The sequence below is a fragment of the Gorilla gorilla genome, chromosome 15 (assembly GCF_029281585.2).
Source record: "Gorilla gorilla gorilla isolate KB3781 chromosome 15, NHGRI_mGorGor1-v2.1_pri, whole genome shotgun sequence".
Classification (NCBI taxonomy): domain Eukaryota; kingdom Metazoa; phylum Chordata; class Mammalia; order Primates; family Hominidae; genus Gorilla; species Gorilla gorilla.
The window spans coordinates 113,024,033-113,043,420 of record NC_073239.2 but is presented as its reverse complement, the minus strand read 5'-3'; the positions used below and the strand labels follow the sequence as shown (position 1 = coordinate 113,043,420).

Below are 19,388 nucleotides of genomic sequence, written 5' to 3'. Positions count from 1 at the left end.
GTGTGTGTGTGTGTGTGTGTGTGTGTGACAGAGAGAGAGAGAGAGAGACAGAGAGAGAGAGAGAGACAGAGACAGAGAGAAAACACATTTAAACGTGTTTTTTAATCCCTGTTTCAAAATGGCCATCAAAATTCCATTTTAACAGTTGTGTATTATTCTATCATGAACATAAGCCACAGTTTAACCTCTCCCCTAGTGTTGGAGATTTAGCAATTTCCACTTTTCCTATGATAAATGATGCACTGATCAACATCCTTGTACATCCATTAGCATGTACATGCATCATGGTACACACATTGTTATTTATTAGGGCAGACTCCCAGACACACGATTTCTGAGTCAATGAGTATGAACACTGTATACCTTCCGGTGGATAGGAACAAATACGCTAGAAGAGGTTCCCTAATTCCCACCGCCCACGCCACACATCACTGCACACGGGTTGCCAGAATGTTTGCATTCATGAATCAGAACTTCCTATTTCTGTTTTTAAAGGTTCTCTGCTGCTCAGACTTCAGGTGGGAGGTGGGGTGCTCCAAGGGAGGGGGTGATCCCGGACACAGCAGTGAAGAGGAGGCCCCTTCCTGCCCCAGCCCAGGAGGCCCATGTCCAGGCTTCCCAGGCCCTCTCCAGAGGCAGAATATGCATATGCATTCCCGGGCTGGCACTGACACCTATTTGGCCCATAATCAATGTTTCTTTTGAAGGGAACCTGAATGAATGAACATGACACAGTGAGGCCTGCATCGGATGCACAGTTACCGAGCACTGCATGAGACAGTATTCTGTGTGGAGCTCCTGCTATGGTCAGGGGCTGTGCTAGAGACATTAAAATACTCTCAATCACTCAACAGTCCTGGTGGAGGCTAATACTGCAACCCCATTTTATAGGTGGATAAGCAGAGGTCAAGGCCATAGCACTAATCTGTGGTGGTGTCAGGGTTGAGCGCCATGAGTGTCTGACTGTGAGCCCAGGCACTCCTGGCTCTGCATGCAGCCCCATGGGCTTCAGGGTCAGGCTCCTGGAACATGAGAGGCACGCAGGTGCCTGGGCAGCTGCTGCTCAGAAGCTCTCTGGCCTGCCTTGAGTCTCAGTGGCCTCCTCTTAAAGGATGACCATTACCAGGTCACCAGGTGGCCCTTGAGCATGTGCTTCTGATGGGCTCCTGCCAGGAGGCACTCGGCACCTATATTCCTAACATGGTGCTCTCCTTGAGGGGACAGAATAGGGCAGTTGTTGACCTAGAGAGTGCAGTGACTGGAAAGGACTGCTATGGGGCTCAGGGCAGGCCAGGTGCAATTTCTGAGTGGGGGCTGCAGGTTACCATGCTGTGTTCACCCCTCGTGGGGTACATTTTTATATAAGTACTTCTTATATGTATAACATATTCTATTAATATATTTCAATTAAATATAATGACCAATGCAAACAAGAATATTACAACAGTTTTTCATGCTAAAAATACAATTATAAGTGGAAATAAAAGAATTGCAGGTCAGATGGGGTGTGGGTGCATCAGACACATGCCAGCCTAATGGGAGGCTTCCTCTTCCCCAGGCGACATCATTGGTACCTTTGCCCAACCTGTCTACAACAGAAGGCCTCCAGGCTAAGGTAAAGCCACCAGTATTTGCTGGTGGCCTCTTGGAAAGCAGGCTCAGTGTGAGAAGCTGAGCTTTTTTCCTCTTGGGCATGACGGGGGCTGCAGGGGCTTGTTCTGCCCCTACATCCCCCCACGACCCCTGCCAGATTCCCAGGAATTAACCAGTGTTCCTGTCCCTTCCCACTCATTGCTTCTTGTCTCTTCTCTCTCACCAGGCCCATGCTGCTGGCTGCTCAGACAGACGCCTCCCTGAACTCCACGCATGGGATCTGAGCCACTCTCCCACCCTATGGAGCTGTCTGGGCATATGTCCTGTCTCTCTCTTCTCTTTAGGGCAAATGTGAATGAGACGAGTATTTTCATCCAAATCAGTGGGGAAAGAGGAAGGGAACCTGGACAGAGCCTTTTGTAGGGCTCCCGCCAACCAGGCCATCAGGTGGCCCTTGAGCACCTGCTTCCGATGGGCTCCTGCCAGGAGGCACTCGGCACCTGTATTCCTAACATTCCTGCCAAACGGGCCAGGGTGATGCCCTCCAGCCTCTGCATCCCTCACTTCTCTGCCTCCCTGCAGGTATTTATTTAATAGCTTTGCAGGTCAGTTTCCTGTTGCTGCTGTGACTAATTCCCACAAGCACCGTAGCTGAAAACAACACTAATGTATCATACAGTTTCAGAGGTCTCACCAGACTAAAATCGAAGTGTTGGCAGAGCTGCACTCCTTCTGGAGGCTCTAGGGGACAATCTGTTTTCTCGCCTTTCCCAGCTTCTAGAGGCCGCCCACATTCCTGGGCTCATGGCTGGGCTCATGGCCCCTTCCTCCATCTTCAAAGCCAGCAGTGTAATATCTTCCAATCTCTCTCTCTCATCTTCCAGCCTCACTCTTATAAGGGCCCTTGTGATGACATTGAGCTCCCCTGGCTAATCCAGGCTACTCCTACCATCTCAAAATCCTTAACTTAATCACACCTGCAAAGTCCTTTTGGCCATGAACGGTAATCCATCCACAGGTTCTAGGGGTTAGGACGTGGACATCCTTGGTGGGGGCATCATTCTGCTGACCATACCCCGGACTTCTGCTCCAGAAAGGAGTCAGGATGGTGTGCATAACTGGATGTCCACCTCCCATTAGACAGAGAACTCTTGAAGGCAAGGATATGGTCTACTCATCACAAACCCCCTCAGCCCCATCCTTAACATACAAAAAAAGTGACAAGTAAAAGCATGCAGAATTAATGAATTTGAAATCAGCAGGAGGGCTCCCCACAGGCGGTACTTCATAAACCCCAATCCTGGAGCTCCCAGCCGTGGGACAGGCCTCATGGGGAGTCCCCTTTGCCCTGCACCTGTAGTGAGAGCTCAGAACTGCCAAAGAGGATGGTCAGTGTGGGACGGATTCTGCTGTCTCAGAGCGTGGGAAATGAGGGTGGGTTCTGGTGTCAGAAAGGCTCGGGGGTGAATCCTGCTTTGCCACATATGGTGGAGCTTGGGTGAGTTACTTACCCACTTGCCTCAATTTCCCTTCTGTAAGTAATGAAGAGAATGCAGTCCAACCAGCGAGATTGTTGCAAGCAGTGAATCAGATCATGTATAAGAAAGTATGGCCCAGGACGCTTACGCAATGATTACCAATATTCCTTCCCTCTGTCGTCCTTGTAGGACAGTATCACATGCATCTCTTATCCAGCTGCTTAAGCTAAAGTGAGGAAATCAGGAACACGGCATTTCTGGTCCTGTGCTTTTTGTGTGATCGATAACCAGGCACTCATTTTCAGTTGTCAGCAGATGGCCGCCCGTGCCCCCAGTGTATGCTGAGACAGGCGGCTGAGAGGTGCTCCAAAGCTGGTCAGCCCTGTTGCTCCATCCGTCTGTCTCAGGTTTGTTGGTTTTATTTTGTTTTGATATTTTTTTCTTTGTAAAATAGGTTCTAAATGGAAAGTGCTGAGTTAGACATAAAAATAACTTCCAACAGCAGAATTCCATGACTCAAAAACAAAAAGTCAGTCTCAATTCCATCATTTGGAAGTTACAAAAATTTGATCAGGAGCTGGCTTGTGGTCAGAATGAGGGGTGTTGGCTGAGGTCATTCTGGAAGCAGGTGGTGAGAGAATGTCACTCTCAAAGCCCGCCCGACCAGCTCCAGTCTACTTTTAGCCACTTTTAAAGATGTCCTTCTGGTGGCACACCACTGCTGGAAATGAGCAACAGGGTTTTCTCACGCCAGTGGGCAAGGGTGGCCACTGGCTTTCAGAGAATGGGATTCTTGGATGAGGTTTTGACTCAGAGCAGATTTGGGGGTGTAAGCCTAACCTTAAACCCTAGAAAAGCTACCATGCAGAAGACAGAGTGGCTTAAGAGGGCAGAACAAGAAAACTAGTCTCTTCTTGCTGAGTTAGACACTGGCAACCAGGACAACACAGGGTGACCTGGGGGGCGAGGGGGGCTTGTTTCCCTATCAGAGGAGATATTCACGTCAAGATTAAAAAAAGAAACAACAACAAAAAAACATTTGTTGGCCGGATGCGGTGACTCATGCCTGTAATCCCAGCACTTTGGGAGGCCAAGATGGGAGGATTGCTTGAGGCTATGAGTTCAAGATCAGTCTGGGTAACATAGTGAGACTCCATCTCTACAAAATATTAAAAAAATTAGCGGAGTGTGGTGGTGCACACTTGTGGTCCCAGCTACTAGGGAGGTTGATGTGGGAGGATCGCCTGAGCCCAGGAAATCATGGCTGCAGTGAGGTCTGATGGCACCATTGCTTTCCAGTCTGCACGCCAGCGAGACCCTGTCTCAAAAAAAGAAAACAAAAACACTTGTTGGCTTGTTGAAGACAGAAGCCTGTATTTTCTGCCTATGCTTTTCAGAAGGCAGGGCTCTTCCACAGTATCACAGTATCCCCAATGCCTAGACCAGAGCAGACACTCAAAAAATATTTGGTGAATGAATGAATCCTAGGACCATCAGTCAAGAATCCTGAGGGCGTGATGAGATTTAGCCCCAGGGCCAACATTGCCTCGCGGTGTGATCTAGGCCCACTTCTTAACCTCTCTGAGGCAGAGGTTTCTCAGTTAAAAACGGGAAATAATAAAGACAGCCGTATAGAAGGGGGCTGCTGGGAGGTTCTTAACACTGGATGAAAAATGCTTTCTAGGGGAAAAGGCAAGTCACAAAATAAACTCCGATAGCATTCTTGAAATCAAAAACATGCATGCGTAATATGACCATGTACTATGCATGGATTTATACAAATGTTAGCAAAAGTACCAACTTGGATTGTGAAGCCAGATTCATGATCGCGGCTGCCTCTGGGAAAGGGGGAGATGGGACAAAGCAGACTGATTTCATCTGCAGTCGTTTCTTATAAGGAAGGACAAGGCAAACATGATGAAATATTAGAAATGGCCTATTCTGGTCAGTGGGTATATGAGTGTCTGTTATTTTTTGGTATTTTTGAACTTCCTAAAATTAAGAGCAGTGCTTTGAGCATTGGAGTGCACCAAACGCGTGATGGTTATAATCAACTGTGACTGTGGGATTAAGTGCTCTCTGAATTCAGAAAGGTGCCCCAGGCTCGGGGTCCCTGCCCCGCAGTGTCGGGGCACCATGTAGCATGTGGTGGCTGAGTGCGATGTGGGGTGTTCCAGGTGGTCCGGGCTCTTGTGGAAAATGGGACGGCATCCCCCAGGGGCCTCAGAGGGCCCGGCCTTCCCGACAGTCTCCATGCTGCTCCAAGGAGTGGGGTGGCCTTTAGGCCTCCACCTGTTCCTACTAAGGAGGTGACCGTTATATAAATCTCCCCTAAGCTCCACCTCTACAGAGAAAGGAACGGAAAACGGTTTCAGAAGGAAATCTTCAAAGCGTGGTTATCAGAGGTGATCCCAGCAGGCCTTTCAGAGGATGGGTAAACACAAAACAACAGAAGTATGATTGTGATGGCTTGTGATACGGGGGCCACCAGACCCTCCTCCCTTAGATGCAGTCTCAGTGCCCGTCTTGGCCGAGCCCGTTCTGCAGCAACCTGGCCCAGAACAGTTAGAATCTGATGCTCCTGGGCTATGAATTTTAAAGTTAAATTTGTGTGGGGGTAAAGACAACCATGTCCCCAGTGGGCTATGCTGCTCCCACACTGCTCTGGGCCTGGAGACCTGAGATCTGGCGCTGCTCCAGCCCTGCCCTGTCTTGGATCCTTACACACTAGGGAGTGGCTTGGATGGGGTGACATCTAAGGTCAGAAGTCCCTGCCCAATACTAAGAAGGCTGAAGTCAGCTATAGACGGGCCTAAAGTGAGAGTCTGTGTGGCAAATATTGCCATATAAACCCTTCAATAAAATTCTCAAACAAAATTTAAGATGCCCAGTTAAATTCGAATTTCAAATAAACAACAACACAATTTTTAGCATAAGTATAGCCCACATATTAGCATAAGTATATCCCACATATCACACAGACTATACTTATCCTAAATAATTATTTGTTGTTTATCTGACAATGAAATTTAACTGTGCATCTTTTATTTGCTACATCTGACAACTGAATATGTGGCTAATCTAAAAACTAGCAGCAATTTCAGAATTTGTACAAGGGACCACGCCTTCAGTTTTGTCTCTTCAGAACACACCATCTGTGGCCCAGGCTCTGTGGGGGACCTAGCACATCAGAAAATTCCAGAGAAGACTCCAGTTAGTGTACAAACATTCTAAAGATAATTTCTCTCATCACTAAATTCTTGCAGGGTCTCTGTGGTCTAAACATAAAGGCTGGACAGATTTGAATACCATCCATCCATCCTTCCATTATTCATTCAACAAATACCAAAGGCCCACTTGCACCAGCAAGACCAGAAAGTGATAGACAGACATTAGGCACACCAAGGGTTACTCATGACTTCTGAAGGGCTCAACATTCAAAAAGAATATAGACTGAAACACACAGTCGTAAAATGGTGTCGTGTGCACTTTCACAGAGAGAGGAAAAAGGTGATGGGATTTCGACGGGGTGAAGACATTTCGGCTAGAAAGAGGCAACACAGGTTGGGATCCATTACAAGAGCTGCAGAATCAGGCATGAGACTGAGCTCCCGCGTGGTTCCTTTTTAGCTGTATGATGAGGGCAAGTGACTAACCATCCAATGCTTCAGCTTCCTTATCTGTAAAATGAAGATAAGAGCAGGAACCACCTCCTAAGGTGCTATGGCGTGACAGAAACTCACAGCACCCGGCTGTACATGTTCCATGCTCGTGAACTGTCATTGTAAGTTTCATCCTTGCTGCCTGGCCCCATGACTCCCAAGGCAGAGAGCTGGACCTGCTGTCTCAAGGTGTCTCCAGAGTGGGGTCTCTTTTGATTTTCTCCATTTTCCACTTTTGGGTCTGGTTTATTTTATGTGGATTACACTGGGAACGTAAGAAAAGAAATGGAAGGTGCATGGCTAGGTACACGCTGATCCCCTCATAAATGTCCTCTGACGGGGAGGGCTGAAGCCCCACAGAGCAGGAGGGTCAGCAAAGGATGGAAAGCACCTGAGTTTTCATTTCCCACTCATGGACTCTTACAAATCAGCAGGAACTGCTGGGAGGCTGGGCTCTGAATGGCACAGTGGCCTCCCGAGCTGGGGCGGGCAGGACTGCAGGACCGTGAACAGGCAGGCAGGTCCTCCTGAAGGGATGGGTGGTACCTGAAGGGGTCCCAAAGGGAGATGTAAGATCTTGGTGCCAGCCCAGTCTGCCTGCTGGACTGGGCCACTTCTATTGCTGGATCTGTTCCCTGTCTCAACATGAGAACTCCTGCCTAGGACCCACAGGACCATTATGAAACTAGGAGAGTATGAAAAAATGCTTGCGGTGCCGGCACAGATAGAGTAAGCCCAGGCAAGCTCCAACAAGCAATGGCCGAGACCCCTGGCAAGAAGGCGGCAGCAGCTGGCTCGGGGAAGGAAGATAAACCTGGAGAAAGACAGGCATCATGAGCTTACTGGGGTTTTTGCCTTTTTTATCTCCCAGGACTGAGCACAAAAGCTCTAGAAGAAACCCCCTCTCTCTAGACAGAAGACTGAGAAGCCAGGCTCCTGTGAGCTGGCAGTTTGAGGGGAATCCCCGATTTTTACTTGTTTTCTCTTTTCTCTCTCCTGGTCCTGCCTCTCAAAGCAGTGTCAGTTGCTGAGCTGTGTTGCCACGGTTGCGATGGCAGCAGTGACAGTTCCGCTGGCCAGAGGAAGCCAGGGAAGGGCCCCATGGTCTGAAGAGCGTGGGGGCTCCCTTGATCTCTTCCATTTTCTCTCACTGCTTTGCCTGCAGGGTGCCCCGGCAGTGCAGACCTCTGCAGCAGCACACGAGGATGCAGCGGGCAGAAACGCAGGCTTTGCAGCCAGAGGGTTACACAGAAAGGCCCATGGGAGCTAGACAGTGTCGGGGAACCCAGAACGAGGAAGCTGGAGAAGGGAACCCCCTAAGTTTGTGGTGTGAACCTGTACATATTTTGGGCTCACCCCAAACTGCATGCACAAAAGAGATTCAAAGGAGCACGGTAAAGGCTCTGATAACTGAACTATGGTGCAAACCCCTGCCATGTCGAGACTAACCCCTGAGGGGTGCACCTGCAAGACACACCCAAACGACATGCAACCACTGCTTATAGAAGGCGACAGAGAATTTTCAGACCAGACCCAAACTGCCAAAACAAAACAATGCTCTAAAAGTTTTAACAAGACACAGTGTACCAGTTAGCTCTGGCTGCCATACAAAGTACCCCAGACTGGGTGGCTTAAACAGCAGAGATTTACATCCTCACAGTCCTGGAGGGTGGACATCCAAGATCAAGGTGTTGGTAAGGCTGTTTTCTTCTGAGGCCTCTCTCGTTGGCTTGCATGTGGCCGCCTTCTCCCTGTGTCTTCACATGGTCTTCCCTCTGTGCATGTCCCTGTCCTAATTTCCTATTCTTATAAGGATGCCAATCATACTGAACTAGGGCATACCCTAGTGACCTCATTTTAACTTAATCACCCCTTTAAAGACCCTATCTCCAAATACACTCATGTCTAAGGTATTGGGAGTTAGGGTTTCAACATAGGAATGGTGGGGTTGAGGGAGGGGGCAACAACTCAGCCCATAGCCCCCAGCATCTCACAACATAACCTTCAAAACACCCAGAATCCAGTCCAAAATTATCACACCTCAGCACTTCTTGCTTGGTATAGAAAGAAATAGGAAATCAACAAGGACACAGAAGACCTGAATGTCACCATCAACCAACAAGATCTAACTGACGTGTACTGAACCTTCCACCTGACAACAGAATGCACATTCTTCTCATGGGCACGTGAAATAGTCACCAGGACAGACCATATCCTGGGTCATAAAGCAAACCTTCACAAGCTTAAAGGAATCAAAATCCTCTGAAATAAGTCTTCTGATCATAATGGAATTAAACCAGGAGTCAATAACAGAAAGACATTGGGGAAATCTCCCAAAACTTGGAAGCTAAATCACACACTCCTAAATAATCCATGGGTCAAGAGGGAAGTCTCCTGGGAAACTAGCAAATATTCTGAACTGAGTAAAAGTGAAAATACAAGTTATCAGCACGCATTGATGCAACTAAAGCAGTGCTTAGAGAAAAACTTATAGTACTAATTGTTTATATGAGAAAAGAAGAAAGGTCTCAATTTAATAATCTAAACCAACCTTGTCCAACCCACAGCCCACGGGCTGCATGCAGCCCAGGACAGAATGTGGCCCAACACAAATCCATAAGCTTTCTTAAAACATTACTAGATTTTCCTGCATTTTTTTTTCTCATCAGCTATCATTAGTGTTAGTGTATTTCATGTGTGGACCAGGGCAATTCTTCTTCTTCCAATGTGGCCCAGGGAAGCAAAAATGCTGGACACCCCTGATCTAAACTATACCTTAAGAAATTAGGAAGAGGGGAAGATTAAATTACACCCAAAGCATACAGAAGGAAAGAAATAATAGAGATAAGAACAAAACTCAATAAAATTGAAAACAGAAACAATAGAGAAAAATCAGTGACTCTACAAACTGGTTCTTTTAAAAGATCAATAACAATGATAAACCTCTCGCCAGGCTGAGCAAGAAGGGAGAAAACACAAATTACCAATATCAGAAATGGAAAAGGGATATTGCCACAGATATTACTGACAGCAAAAGGGCAGACAATAAGGAATTACTGAGATAATTAAAAACAACTGCATACCCATAGGTTTGACAATGTAGGTGAAATGAATCAATACCTTAAAAAACACAAACTACCAAAACTTACTCAAGAAAAAAAGATAAACCACACTGTCCTTATAGCTATTAAATAAGTTAAATTTTTAGTTAAAAATCTTCTGGGAAAAAATCACCAAATGATTTTATTGAAGAATTTACCAAAAATATAAAGAAGAAAAATACAAGTTGTAGACATTCTGTTCCAAAAAATAAGAGGAGAGAACATTTTCCAACTCATTTTATGGAACACTTCCCAAATCATCTTAATGAGGCAGCATTACTCTGCTAACAAAATCAAAGACATTACAAGAGGAGAAGACTGTGGATCAATATCTCAATTGAACAAGACAAAAAGTAGTCAACGAGATATTGGTAAATTAAATCCAACAATATATAAACAAGATAATGCAAAGCATTCAAATATTCAACATCCAAAAAAAATCAATCCTTACAATTCATGCCACACTGACATAACTATGAAGAAACAAAACAATCATATCAATAGATGCAGAAAAAGCATTTGACAAAAGTAAACATCCACTCATGATTTAAAACTCTTAGTAAACTAGAAATAGAAGGGAACTTCCTGGATCTGATAAAGAACATCTAGAAAACAAAACCAAACAACCTATAGCTAACATTACACCTAATGGTGAAAGAGTGAATGCTTCCCTCTATGATCTAGGAATACGAGAGGATGTCTAACCTCACCACTCCCATTCAAAATCACACTGAAAGTTTTTGCCAGTACAATAAAGCAAGAAAAAGAAATAAAAGTCATATATATATACAGATGCCTTATATATAAAGAAGACATAAAACTATCTCTAATTGCAGAAGACATGATTGTCTATACAGAAAATCTCAAGGAATTTCCAAAACATCATATAACTCATAACTGAATTTTGAAAGGTCATAGAACACAAGGTCAATATTAAAAGATCAATTGTATTTCCACACTCAAGCAACAAACAATATGAACTTTAGCCAAAAAGCACCATTTACAACAACACCAAAAAATAAAATACTTAGCCTAGATCTGACAAAATACGTGCAGGATCTGAATGCTGAAAACAACACACTGATGAAATAGCAAAGAAGATCTAAATAAATGGAGAGAAATACTATGGTCATGAAATCAAAGACTCAATATTGTTAAGATGTGAATTCTCCCCAAATTGATGTAAAACCTCAATGCCATCCCAATGAAGATCCCAGCAGGAATGTTTGTCAATGCCAACAAGCTGATTCAAACATTTATTTGCAAAGGCAAAGGACTAAGTATAATCAAAACAATTTTGAAAAAGAAAACAAATTTGGTGAACTCATGCTACTGTATTTCAAGACTTACGATAAAGCTACAGTTATCAAGACAGTGTAGTGTTTGCAAAAGGATGGATTCATACATTAAATAGAGGGTCCAGAAATGAGATGCACATAATATGGCCAATTAATTTTTGAAAAAATTGCAAAGGCAATTCAATGGAAAAAGGATAGTCTTTTCAACAAATGATGCTGGAACAAGTGTACGTCAATATGCAACAATATATAGAGAGACAGATATGTGAACTTGGAACCCAATCTCTTACACAAAAATTACAAAACAGCTGCAGCAAAAAAAAAAAAAAACAAAAAAAAAACTCATGCCTTATACAAAAAACTCAAAATGGATCTTAGACCTAAATGAAATCGTAAAACTATAACACGTTTAGAAAAATACGTTAAGAGAAAAATGTCTGTAATCTTATGGTAGGCAGAGTTATTAGATCCAACATCAAAAGCATAATCCATATAAGAAAACACTGCAAACTGGATTTTATTAAAATTAAAAACATTTTCTCCATGAAAAACACCATTAAGAGAATGAAAAGACAAGCCACAGGCTGAAAGAAACTATTTACAAATCATCTATCTGACAAAGAACTTATAAGTAGAATATATAAAGAACACTGAAAACTCAACAATAAGAAAACAACCCACTTTGTTTTTTCCTTCAACTTCTATTTCAAGTTCTGGGGTCCATGTGCAGAAGGTGCAGGTTTGTTGTTACATAGGTTAACAAGTGCCATGTGGTGTGCTGCACAGATCAACCCATCACCTAGGTATTAAGCCCGGCCTCCATTAGCTATTCTTTCTGATGCTCTCCCTCTTCCCACCCTTCCCAACAGGCCCCAGTGTCCCCCATGTGTCCACGTGTTTTCATAGTTCAGCTCCCACTTGTAAGTGATAACATTCAGTGCTTGGTTTTCTGTTTCTGTGTTAGTTTGCTGAGGATAACAGCTTCCAGCTCCATCCATGTCCCTGCAAAGGACATGATCTCATTCCTTTTTATGGCTGTGCAGTATTCCATGGCATATATGTACCACATTTTTTTTTATCCAGTCTATCATCGATGGGCATTTGGGTTGATTGCATGTCTTTGCTCTTGTGAATAGTGCTGCAATGAACATATACATGCATGTATCTTTTTAATAGAATAATTTATTATATATTCCTTTGGGTATAGCCCCAGTAATGGGATTGCTGGGTCAAATGGTATTTCTGCTTCTAGATCTTTGAGGAACTGCCACACAGTCTTCCACAACGGTTGAGCTAATTTACACTCCCACCAACAGTATAAAAGCATTCTTTTTCTTTACAAACTTTCCAGCATCTGTTGTTTCTTGACTTTTTAATAATCACCATTCTGACTGGCATGAGATGGTATCTCACTGTGGTTTTGATTTGCATTCTCTAATGATCAGTGATGTTGAACTTTTTTTCATAGGTTCCTTGGCCACATGAATGTCTTCTTCTGAGAAGTGTCTGTTCATGTCCTTTGCCCACTTTTTAATGGGGTTGGAAAACAACCCAGTTTTAAAAATAGGTAAAAGATCTGAACAGCTAAATAGGAGATATGTCACTGAACAAGAGATATATATACAGAGGGTAAATAAACACTTGAAAAGGTGTTCATCATCATTAATTAGGGAAATGTAAATTAAAACTACTATGAGATAACACTACACATCTATCACAATGGCTAAACTTAAAAAAAAAAACAACCTGATGTTCCTAATTTCTGCTGAGAAATTGGAGCAGCCAGAACTCTTGTACCTTGCTGTGGGAAGCAATTATGCAGCCATTTAAAGAAAGCAGTTAAGCCAGTTCTTACAAAGTTAAACATATGTTTATCCTATGACCCAGAAATCCCACTCCTACGTATTTACCCAAGAGGAATAAAAACTGGTGTTCACCAAAAACCTGTGTGCAAATGTTTACAATAGCTTTATTCATAGCTGCCCCACACTGGAAACAATGCGAATGACTTTCAACTGGTAAATGGGTGAACTGTCTACATTCACCCAATATAATCCCACTTGGCGATAAAAATGAACAGGTTATTGATGTCCGCAATGACATGGGTGAATCTCAAATGCATTAGGTTACACTGAGTGAAGCTATGTGGAAAAGGCCATTTAGATGGTATTCTGGATGATGCAAAAAACAATGGGGTGGACAACAGCAGAGACATGGATGTGTCAGGTAGTGGGTGGTTGACCGCAAGAGACAGCAAGAGGAGATATTTTGGAGTGATGGAAAGTTCTAACTTTTTATTGTGGTCATGGTCACAGGGTTCTGTGCATTTTTTACAAGTTAGAGAACGGTATCATTCCCTCCACCAAAACAATTTTCTGGTATGCATATTAGCAAGTAAATCAAAAGCACACCTGGGAAGGAGACTGCAGCATTTGCTCTGAGCCAGGCACTGTGGCAAGCCCGGCGTTCACCATTCCATGCAGTCCTCAGGGCCCCTGGGAGGTGGTGGTGGCCTTCCCACTGCACAGACTCAGCTGAGGCCCAAGCGCCCAGGGTCAGGCTGGACCCCAAACCACATCTGCCTCCACGTCCCAAGCTCCTTCTACAGCGCCAAGATTTTACTGCATATATGACAAAGATGCTTGGCAAATCGAGACTCAGTGGACCTCAGCCCATAGCAGAGATCACTGTGGTGTTTCGACAGGCCTGCAGAACATACGACAACTCTCCTGAGGAAGTGCTCGGAAGGATTCTCCAACAGCGTAGGCACGGCTCCCTGAGTCCCAGGCCTTTCCGTTCATATCCCCCACCTTAACCCTGATGGCCATTCCGACTTGGGGGATCTCTTGAGCCCTGCATGACCATTGTGGAGTCTGAGTCAGAGGCAACTCCAAAAAGAGCTTCTCCCTTCACACCAGGTCTCCCTTCACCTCTCTGTGAGGCCACATTCACATGGCTCTCCCAGGCATGCCCTGGAACTGTGCTGAAGCTCAAGCTGATTGATTTCAGCAAAAGTCCTTTGTGACAAAGGCCCAGGGCTGGACAGGCACAAGGCGATGTCCACCAGCCCTGGCAGGGCACCCTGTGTGCCCCACCTCCCTGCAGCTGTCTACACTCCCCCTAGGGCTGGTCTTCTGCTGAGACATCTGGGGCTCTCACTCACCACAGAACGGGGCCCAGCTTCCCAAGGTTGAGTGGCACCATCCCTCAGGGTGGCAACAGGCTGGGTCCACAGGCTGCCATCTGAACCCCTTCAGGAGAGAGGGCTGGGACTGTGGCAAGCTGGTCAAAGACTGGGGATCCCCAGGGGGCAGTGTGTGTTCATGGCTTAATTGGGGTGACAGTAGTAGCAATGATGGCAATCAGAACACTTGAGTTTATGCCACCAAATCCAGGGAAAGTGGAGAAGAGACGGGCTTGCTTGCATTTCACTATAGGAGAAAGACCCCTGGTGATGAAGGCTTGAAGGGAGACATGGGCAACAGAGGAAGAGTGAAATGGTTTGGCTGTGTCCCCACCCAAATCTCATCTTGAATTGTAGCTCCCCAAATCCCCATGTGTTGTGGGAGGGACCTGGTGGGGGGTAATTGGATCATGGGGGCAGTTACCCCCATGCTGCTGTTCTCGTGATAGTGAGTGAGTTCTCACACAATCTCATGGCTTTATAAAGGAGCTTTCCCCTCTTTTGCTCAGCACTTCTCCTTCCTGCCATCATGTGAAGAAAAACATGTTTGCTTCCCCTTCCGCCATGATTGTAAGTTTCCTGAGGCCCCCCCAGCCATGTGGAACTGTAAGTCAATTAAATCTCTTTCCTTTATAAATTACCCAGTCTCAGGTATGTCCTTATTAGCATCATGATAATGGACTAATACAAACCTCATTGGATGTTGCTTCCCCTTCTCAGTACTCTCACCAAAGGCTCAGAGTGAGCTCAGCTGTCTCTGCAAACTGCAGACAATGATCGATGACCTTTACAGTGTGGCAGTCATTAACTCACAGTGGTTTAGCTGCCTTTCAGAGACCCTACTACCCTAGGGATGAAGAAACTAAGGTGATGCAGGTGCACCCCATGAGGACACAGGGCATGAAGCTACTCCCCTGCACACCTTCCATTGGAATCTTCAGAACTGCCAGTGACTCTGGTGGGGTAATTTCTATCCGTGCCTTTAACAAAAGGGGATGCAGAAACTGCCTCTAGAAAGGATTAAGTGATTTGCCTAAGGTTAGTCCCTCAGCTAGCAAGGAGTAGAAGGGGTCAGTGCAGTGTGTGTGTGTGTGAGAGAGAGAGAGAGAGAGAGAGAGACTTCATCTACACTGGCAAATGAACCTTTGCAATCCAGTTCAAATCAGAATCTGGGTTTCCTGGGACATGCTTCAAGTGTCTCCTTTTCCCTAAGGACTTGCATTTCTACAAACCTGGCTCCAGTTTTATCTGCCATGGGCTTCCTCAAGGAGAGAACTTTAGACGGTGCAGAAGGAGAAGAATGAGGCGGTGATAGGTAACCGGCTCCAGAAAGGGAAGGCTGGGCTGAGGTCAGCTCCAGTGATCCAAGGGAAGGATGGCTACCTGGCTCATGAGACACTGAGGTGGGCAATCAATTATTTAAAAAGTAAACAACCAGGTAAAGAACGTAGGACTCTAGGCAGCTAGACTTAATTACCAAGGAAAAGGGACAATTCCAAGGGGCACAACCTGAGTGCCCTCCACAGCAGAAAACCCTCATTTGTCCACAGGGCTCCTACCTCATAGGCTCTTGGTTTAGCCCTGGCTACAAGTGGAGTTGAGGTCTGGGGATGCATTTCAGTAAATCTACCTGGCTTAGTACAAAAGTCGACCGCTCTTCCTGGGGCAGGGCTGTCCGATGTGGAATATTAAGCGGAAGCAGGACAACAGCATGCTCTGTGAATTTCCTCCGTGGGGTCTTGGAAGGCCCTGGAAGAAATGCTAACGAGCACAGGTTTGAAGACTTCTCCTTAGGGAGATGTCTGTGCCAAGAGCATCAAAATAAACTTCCAGGCTGTAAAAATAAAGGTTGGTTGGTGTTTGCTGGGAAGAAGGGATCTCAAAGTAGAAAGCCATCCTCTCCAAAATAATACATGTTGAGGTCCTTTAAAACTTAACAAAAAAGCAGGATTTTGTGGCATGCATTTCCACATCATCAAGGCCCTCAACTCCATTACATGAGTAACTCATGGAGGTCCCTGGTCAGATGTCAGCCTCTGAGTCCTGGGCCTTTGAAGCCAGTGCAGGAGGCTGAAGCCTTCGAAAGCCGCCTGCCTGCCCAGGCTGACTGCGCCAGCTCCAAACTGGGCTGCCAGTTGTCCAGCTTCATGCACATCCCGTGCCTGCCCTGGCTAATCATGGTGTGCCTCACAGGGAGGTGGAGGTGGTGTCTTCCCACCACACAGGTATTATAACTGAGGCTTTGATAGTTTAAATATTTCCAAAGAACCAGAAACTAAATTCAAATTGCCTGAGTATCACGGTATACTTTGCAATATTCCAGGATCATAGAAATCAATAGTCTCTACCAAATCTGTGTTAGTCCGGGTTCTCCAGAGAAACAGAACCAATAACATATATATATGAACATAAACAGAACCAATAACATATATACATATATATATATACATACATATATATATGAAGAGATTTATTATGAGGAATTGGCTTACACAATTATGGAGGCTGAGAAACCCCACCATCTGTCACCGGCAAGCTGGAGACTCAGGGAAGCTGGTGGCATAATTCAGTCCTAAGTCCAAAGGCCTGAGAACCAGAGGAGCTGAGGGGGTAAAACCCAATCCGAGAGCAGAAGACCAATGTCTCAGCTGAAGCAGGCAGGCAGGAGATAAAAAGGGCGAATTCCTCTTTCCTTCTCCCTCAGTGGACTGGTTGATGCCACCCACATTGGAGAGGATCATCTGCTTTACTGGGTCCACGGATTCAAATGCTAACCTCATCCAGAAACACTGTCATGGACACACCCAATCTGGGCATCCCAGGGTGCAGCCAAGTCGACACCTTAAATGAACCATCACAGTCCTCTGGTGCTCAGCACAGCGCCTGGAGCACAGCACATGCTAAAGGTGACAAGAGCTAATGGGCAGAACTTTGCACAGAAGCCAGGTGCATAGGCTTTTGATGATGAATGTGGCCAAGCTTTCCTCCCAGGGGTAGTAAGCGGCTGCTGCTCCCTACATGGTCCGTGTGCTCATCCTGAGGGAGGTGGAAATAGAGAGCTCCAAAGAGTCCCAGCTTTGGTCTCATCTGGAAGTGAGAAATCCTTTTCTACTCCCTGTCGAGGGTATCAGTTGGTGGGGTCTGCCTCTTTCTACAGACAGGGTGGCTGAAGGCTGGAATTGGCGCCCACGTATCTGCAGTGAGTGCCCGCTGGACGGGCACGGAGCACCCCACCTAAGATCACTCACATCACACACCTGGGAATGGCGTCCAGGCCTTTTCCAATCCCCAAACCCCAAAGCCTTTCTCATTAACTTGCCCAGCCCTGCAACACGTTGCGGTTACATCCTGCAGAGAACTGGCCTCCAAATCTGGCTGTTTTGCTGAAAAAACAAAATCTGCTCTTTCATTAAGCTTTCCAACACACAGGGAGCTACCGAGCCTTTCTGTGCTGTTTGCCCATGCAGGGTGCAGTTAAGGGAAAGATTTGCTACTGGGTATCAGTACTTGCCACTCTCCTTGACTAATGTTTCCATGCTGGAGAGTCTTCAATTTACAATGAGGTGGATGAAATAAAACTGAAAGCTAATATTTATTGAGAGCCTGCTCTATGCCAGATATGGGCTGAGCACGTTACAGGCATGACTGGGTTTTATTATCACAACTCTATGAGGTGGGTACTATCGTCACCCTTGTTTGACAGGCGAGGACACAGGCACACATAGTAAAGAAGACATAACTCTCTCTGGAACCCCTATAAGTGGCCATCTGCATATGCTAACATTGAGCAGGACAAAGAGGGCTGCTTTCTTCCCTCAAAGAGCATCTAAGCTGGTGGAAGGTAGAGGGCACGCCTACAGCACTCCAAGTGTGACCAGGCACAATGACACTGGGACCTACACTGAGTGCATGCTAATTTTATTTTTTTTTTAGACGGAGTTTCACTCTGCTGCCCAGACTGGAGTGCAATGGCCTGATCTCTGCTCACAGCAACCTCTGCCTCCTGGGTTCAAGCGATTCTCCTGCCTCAGCCTCCCGAGTAGCTGGGATTATAGGTGCCCGCCACCACGCCCAGCTAATTTTGTATTTTTGGTAGAAATGGGGTTTCTCCATGTTGGTCAGGCTGGTCTCAAACTCCCGACCTGAGGTGATCTGCTCCCCTTGGCCTCCCAGAGTGCACACTAATTTTTAGAGCAATGTTCATGTTTGTTGCAGTGCCTCCCTTGTAAGCACTTTACCACTGTGCTATCTTTCTGGTTCAGTGGAAGCTTTCAAAAGGGGTCCCACCCAGAGCCCAAGGATGGCAATGGGTTCAGATCCAGTCCCCTGCACTGGCCACACTGGCTTTCCTATCTCCCTGTGAACTGATGTGCCAGGTGTGCTCACGCGGCCACCTTGCTGCTGGCGCGACTGCCTTTGATGGAAGTGCTGGCGCGCTGCTGCCTGCAGGTCCCTCTATCTATGCTCACTTCCTCTCCTGAGCCCCTTCTGGGCACCTCAGCACCTGGGCAAGGAAGAGCAGTATCTTTCGAGTAACAGCTGCTCTGAGACTGGCTGCTGTAACTTCACAGTGTCCCCTCATTTTCACAACAGCTCAGCATGAGATAGAGGTGTGGAGCTCAGAGAGGGATGTTCATTTCCCTGAGCTGGCACAGCCCATACGTAATTGATCAGAAATCAAACTCTAGATCTACCAACTCCTAACCCTCCTCACTCGAGGTTGAATTAACAGCTTTCTCTACTGGAGTCTTATACTAATTTATTCCTAGAACTGACAAAATATTTATTACATTACATTATATTTACTACATTACATGTATTATAGTACATTATATTATATTACATTACAATATATTATGTTATGTTACATTATCTTATAGTTAGATGTGTACTCACGTTACATTATAGTTAACTGTGTACTTGTCTATTTTTCTTAGGGACTGTGAGCACTTGTAGGATATGAGTTGAGTCTAACTTCTCTTTGAATCCCGGTGCCTAGCACATCTACTGACATAGAGCAGATGCTAAAAATATTTTTTATTAAAAAAAAAAGTTTACCCAATCAATTGCTG

The 19,388-nt window shown here is 45.6% G+C and overlaps 1 protein-coding gene across 2 annotated transcripts in view; it reads right to left on the bottom strand.

Moving 5' to 3' along the window:
• The window catches only part of C15H14orf132 (chromosome 15 C14orf132 homolog), a 54,224-nt gene that overhangs the window by 7,823 nt on the left and 27,013 nt on the right, over positions 1 to 19,388 (bottom strand). The window lies entirely within an intron of this gene.